We start from the raw sequence: 6,843 nt of genomic DNA on the forward strand, positions 1-6,843 counted from the left end.
AAAGAAAATCGACAATCCAGGACTTCTCTTCTCATCGTCACTCGTTATGCGAAACAATTCATTTCGCTCGTTAAGCGAGGTTCCACTGTATATATAGAAATGAGTTTCGTCCATGATCTTAATGAAGAAACACTTGCTTTCTGCTAACGTCACGTCAATTATTTACAATCTATTCACAGTAATGACAATTGATAGAATTAACAAAGCGCACTGCGATAACGTCCCTTAGTTACATAATACGGGTATTCATCGAACCTAAAAGGTAGATTAGTTTCATTGAATTATGAAGCTTTCATAAAGATGTTAAAAATTGTGTTCATTCTTTGATTATAATGTAACTTTGTAAAGTTAAAAACGTTAAAAATTTAAAAGAAAACAATAAAATTATATTTTTATTGAAAAAAAGTAAATAATATGAAAAACTAACGATAATTAATTGGAAATTAATCTCATGTTTAACACGTAAAGTCACGTCTGTTAATTCATTAATTATATTGATTATAATTATAAAATTCTGCATTTTGATATTCATAAATTATAATATTTTCTTAAAATATAATATTTAATATTTAATATATTTAATATTGAAAACGTTTTATGTTGGGTATTTTCATTTGTGTAAAATAATGGAATTCCATCATGACTGAAAGAAAAGTAAATACAATAAACGTGAAGAATCAAAAGTTCATTCTAAACTGAATATAGTTTTGTAAAAATTCTAATAAATTACATTTATATTTGTGTGTCCTCAAATATGTAAAAGTTTTAACAAATTTCATTCACATTTTGTAAATGAAAAGTGTTAAAAAAAAACTTTGTTTTCACGTCTTTCAAAGGCTGTCATGAGGTGCATCATTACAAGGGTGTAGTCTGCTTATAAACAAGCATATTGTAGCTTCAATATTACATTGAAAATGTAAAAAAACGTTTTGATTTTCTTTTTAATACAGTCTGGTATTTTCATTTGAGTTTGTGTAAAATAATGGAATTCCATCATCGACTGAAAGAAAACTAAATACAATAAACGTGAAACTGGGTCGCAGATCAAATGCCTCGGATTCTTTATTAGAGCCAGACCAGACCAGAAGTAGCAATGCGATCATTTCATTAAAAAAAAAGAACAATAAAAACTACGACCCATTTCCTTTATTCAAGTTCAAACGAAATCGAGCTAGAAACGACGATGCTCGAGCTTTTCTTTTTTTGAAATCATTCGTTGTTTCACGTTTTAAATTTTCCTTTTTCTGCAATAAACAGACGATGTTTATGAATTTAGCAGTTTAATTGTGACAGAATCAACTCTGTATATATAATTTTTTTGCATTATGTATGCACGAGTATAAAAAGTAACGGGATTTCGGAACGCTGTCGTAATAAGAAAGAGTTATGTAAGAATTTAAAAATACTCTCAATTATTGTTATATAATTTTTTTATTTATGCTGTTTTGAGTGTCTCTTTGACATACATTTCTCTTTAGTATTATTATCAATATTAAACGTAATAATTGTTGTTTCTTGAAGATTTGTATTGAACGATAACGTTTCTTTTACATTTCGAAAAGTTATCATGAGATAAATGTTAATGCAATTAATTAATCTATCATAAATTTCAATTGAAAGGTGAGTAAATGAAATTACGACTAAGAATGTCCATGCATAATGGAGCGCACTTCGAAAACTTTTGCGATGAGAAAGTTCGGTCTTTCACGTTAAGAACTTTAATCGAATCTAAACTTTGCACGAAGTTCGTTAATTTTGCTACACTTGTTAAGCGGAAATACTGAAACTCGGACGTGTGTGTATCGTATTAATAGATGTAAACATTAAATCCTAATCGCGCATTGTGTCGAATCGCATCGACTTTCCAAAACTGGCTTCATCCTCTTCAGCAAATTACCACTGCAAACAGTAAACCAACAGTACAATGTACAGTTACTCTTGAATTCCCGATTTTCCCTGCCAATTATATTACCCAAGACGAGAATGAGAAACAACAAGATCGAGCAACAAACTATTATCATTTAAGTATAATAATCGATATTTCTCGAAATTTTTTAATAACCTCGACTTATTCTCTTTAAGATCAAGATCCAACAACGTATTTCCCATTCGCCCACCGATATGCAAGGTTCAATCCTTTTAATGAACACCGCAAATTCCAATTAGCTTTCATAATCATAGCAACGTAATCGTTTTTATTTATTTCATTATGCAATTTTGCTAATTGATTTACACTCATTTAAAGTATAATTTGTCTTTTTTTAAAATTTTGTACTTAAATTTTGATCTAAGAAAAATGTAATTAGAAAAATCAACTTCACATCGAAATGAATCTTCTTTGAATGAATTTGGTTTTGAAAATTCTAATCGTAAAATCAGAAGAATCTATTGTAAATTTGTAAGAAATTAAGAATGAAAAGTGTGAAAATTACGTTACGATAATCAAACTTTTCGATATTTGAAATTGAAATGTTTGAATTTACAATTGATGCTATTGAAATAGTTCAAGCAAACTTTGTTATCGCCGCAAACGCTATTATCTATTTGACATACCTCATTTCTTTGTGCAAGGTTTCTATTTCTTCTCTTTCCAACCCATACAAAAGTCCACACTCGAAACTGATATGTTATCCGTGTGTACACGGTTTTGCAACAATAACGTTTCCTCAATTATTTTTTAATTGGCAAAAAAGTGATAACGTTTCGCACAAAATAATTAACACATACCATATCGTTGCATCAGAATGTAGACTATTTTTATGCTCTTGCAAACTTGCAGTTACAATTATGCTTTTTTATATAATATTGTTTTGTTGTTATTGAGAGAGAATTTTCAATGGAAATATGTGAAATGGAAGGTCGATGATGGAATTTGTAGCCTTGATTTTTTTTTGTATATTTTCACAATCTTTACAATCATTGTGTTCTTAATTATTTGAATGTCTTTTAAAAACTTCTAAAACTAAACTAAAGAATCAAAAGTTCATTTTAAGCTGAATATAGTTTTGTAAAAATTGTAATAAATTCTCAAGTCCTCAAATATGTAAAAGTTTTAACAAATTTCATTCACATTTTGTAAATGAAAAGTGTTAAAAAAAAACTTTGTTTTCACGTCTTTCAAAGGCTCACTAGGTGTCATGAGGCGCATTATTACAAGGGTGTAGTCTACTTGTGAGCAAAAAAAACGAGTGTGCCCTGTGCTCATTGAAGTCGAGTGGCTTTGGCCTCCCGACACTGGGGGGGGGACTTGATTCATCCATATTAACTCCTTCTTTTTTGTTGTCTCTTCTCTATATCCACTCACGATTCTCACTTTAATTAGCAAAAGGAACGGATTTTAATCGTAATTTCGCGTTTCGTTCGGATAAATCAAGGAAATAATGCCGCAGTTCAACTTCAGGCACGTATTATTCATGCGCACAATATGCTTAATTAAAAAAAGAAAATGAAATAATAAAGGATGAATTATGAACGTTTTCGCTCTTTGCTTCGCACATGAAAGCCACCTACAATTACCATTAATTATATTTGAGGATTATTTATGGATGGGACATGCAAATAAATTAGGGTTTTTCTTTCCTCGTAAATTCATTACTTCATAACAAAAAAAAAACGGGGATAGTCGTGCATTAAATTCGTATTATTTATATCCGTGACTGCTCACTACTCGGATTAACATCATTAAAACAAGTTTATATACTTCAAGTATTCAGAATAAGTTACAATTCTTTAAGCTTCTGTTAATATCAATTAAATGTAGACATAATTTCAGATTACAATTAAAATTGTATATTTAGTATTATTAGGAAAGAAGACCATTTCAATTATATAAGTTAAGCAATGAGTGATTTTAACGCAATTCATTCATTTATTCAATGAATGCAGAAATAAAAACCTCTATTTCTTACTGAGACAAACACACACAAAAAATATCTGTATTCGCAGACAGGAGAGTTCGAAAAGAAACACAAAAAAATCTAGCTGTGTTTATCTCTATCGACGCGTGCGGCAGAACGAGATGAGAGATGTCTAACGACGAAAAATTTTTTTGTGAACATGGGGGCATTCCATAGTAAATTGGCAATACAATGTGAGGAAAAAAAACCAACAACAACACGTAGTACATTCCTAGAGGGAATCCCCCCCATTCATCGAACGAAACTTTTCAATGGTAACAATTTCTTTTTTTCGTGTGTAATTAATTGTACTTTAATTAATTGACGTTGTCATGGTTTCTAATAAACAGTGACGTTGTTGCGTTTTATTGTAAAGATCATAGCAACGTGACGATGTTAATTAAACGTCAAGTACAGATCTGACTGTGTTTCGTCGACGACGATGCTTCTGCATGGAATTGTCCAGAGGTAAGACGTATATTCTATAAATACTATTCGTTCATTACGTCCACAACATAACGTGAAGCCGTCAGATGCATCTTCGTAAATAGATTTTTTGTTGTTGTTGTTGTTGATATTGTCGTGTTACCTGTTCAAATGCAGGTGTCTCGTACATTTATCCCGTGCACGGAAATAGAGCGCAATTTGTCGTTTCGCATGACGGATCGACGACAATAACAAAGAATAATAACAACATCGTTTCAATTGTTTAATTTTATTGTCGCACAGTTGCCGTTGTGTCATTTCTTTGAATCATTTCCCTTATGTAATCCGTTGTTCTTTTTCTGTTGTTGTCCAAATTTAGTTGCTTTTTTTGCAATCTGAAAGAAATTTATGCGGCGTTAAATTGAATGATCCCATTTAGCGGGGAAAACTGGTTTTCTCGGGTTGGGTTCTCTCTAATTAACTTTGCACTTACTTCCACGTGGATTTCATAAAGTTTTCTTTCGCTCATAATCATTTGCGTTCGTACTTGCAATTTTTATATAAATTACTATGAAGATTATGACTTTGATGTTGCTGGCTATTATTGATGAGTTTTATGGGCGAGGTGACCTATTTGTATTAAAAGGAAACTTTTAGTTGAAAGAAGCCGTAAATTTGAATGCGAGCACGCTTTTGATGGGGATAGTTGGTCTATGAATATTGGATGCGTTCATCAAGTAGAAGCAGTTTCATTCGTAGGTGGTGGTGTGTTACGCTTTCTGGGGATGGAGGTCACGACCTGGGGGGTTGCAGTTTCATTACATTTGCGCATGAAGTACATGGACGGACCTTCTCGCTGTAATTAAGGCTAGGCAATTTGGGGGTGGTTTGAAAAAGTTTTGCAGGGTCAGGGTTTACCGTGGCGTGTGCACACCCCAGTTCATTTTTTTTTCTTCACCCGCCCCCCTAGATGGAATGGGGACAAGTCGAATAAACATACATGCTTCGTTAAAATACGCTCCTTACTCACCGTCTACAATAAACTCGAATTAACATAAATATACATACTTACATACAACACACCAGTCTCGTCTGGTGCAGTCTTTTTAAACTCCTTTTTTATTACCCTCGAAGGTGGATCAACGCCAACACAGCTTCTTCATCGCTCTTGAGCTTTAGTCACGGTCTGGATTAGCAAATATTAAGCTTAATTATGCAGCCAGACGGTAATAATAATAATAATATTCCTGTCTTCAATTTATTTATATAAAAGATAAAACTTATTTTTAGATTCTACTAATTCCAACATTTACTTTTCCTATATTTAAACAGATTGCAAATTACTGATTTAGCTTTAAAAAAATATAACAGTAAATAATCTCGCGTTATTCAGTTTAATTAAGATGCAAATTGTAAAATAATTAAATACCAACAGATTCTAAGTTGAATACAAATAATTTACCAGTATTAGTTTAGTAGAGTGGAAAAACTTCGGGTGTAAAGGAATTTGTAAAATGTGGTTTAATATTAATTTACGTTTGTAAACTCGAACTCTTGTTATAGAGTTTCACGCTTTATTAGTAGATTATGCAAAATGCTTTTATGGTATGGAATATGAGTAGACCGCATTAAAGCCTTTTAGTTTTGAGTTAATACGTGGATAGTGTATATTTCCATGAATAGAAGTGAATACATTTCACACTCAATATGATCGTACTTTGCACGTAATTGTTGTTTTTTTTTTGTTTGTTCAGAATTGATATTACACCAAGGACGAAATAGTTTTTACAACGCCATCAGGAAAAAAATAATAATATATAGAAACGAAACTCGATTGATAACTTTAAATGATTCTAATCAAAGTGCAAGTGATTTATCGTTGTTTTAAAGCGTGATTTGTTTGATTGATATCTGCCGAATGTCGAAAGCTTTTTCTTTGTTTCTTTTTCTTTATGCTGTGTGTGTGCAAATGTGACATCTATTAAAAGAACGAGAAGAACCGGTTCTTTCTGAGTGCGCCATGAATAAAACTAGGAATTACGTAAGCGTTCTCTCTCTCTCTTTCTCCACGTAACACAAGTTCGGTTTGGTGTTGCTCCGTTTGTTGTTGTTGTTGTTAATAATATATTTTTTTCCGTCCTTGCCACGCTCTCTGCGCCATTGTCTTCCTCGATTTACATGCATTAGCGTTTCGAGTATTGTTGTTCGACTCTAGATTTGGACTGAAACTCCCCCGCACCCATAAAAGTTGTCCGTTTTTGGTATATCGAATTTGTTTTCTCTTCAAATTGGATGGATAAAAATAATGCTACCGTCCTGAGGCGCCCGATGTAAACACGAGGATGGGTTGTGCACGTGCGAAATGTTAAGATCGTAAAGTTCGGTGGAAATATTTGTGTTGAGTTATTGTACACAAAGCGTAATAGATTCGTTCGCGGCGGACAGACGAAAATACACAGAACGGTTACAAAATGTAACACATGTTATATTATTAAAAGAGACATACTATTATAAGCCAAAT

This window comes from Nicrophorus vespilloides, unplaced genomic scaffold (assembly GCF_001412225.1).
Source record: "Nicrophorus vespilloides isolate i.1.1-1 unplaced genomic scaffold, Nicve_v1.0, whole genome shotgun sequence".
Lineage (NCBI taxonomy): Eukaryota > Metazoa > Arthropoda > Insecta > Coleoptera > Silphidae > Nicrophorus > Nicrophorus vespilloides.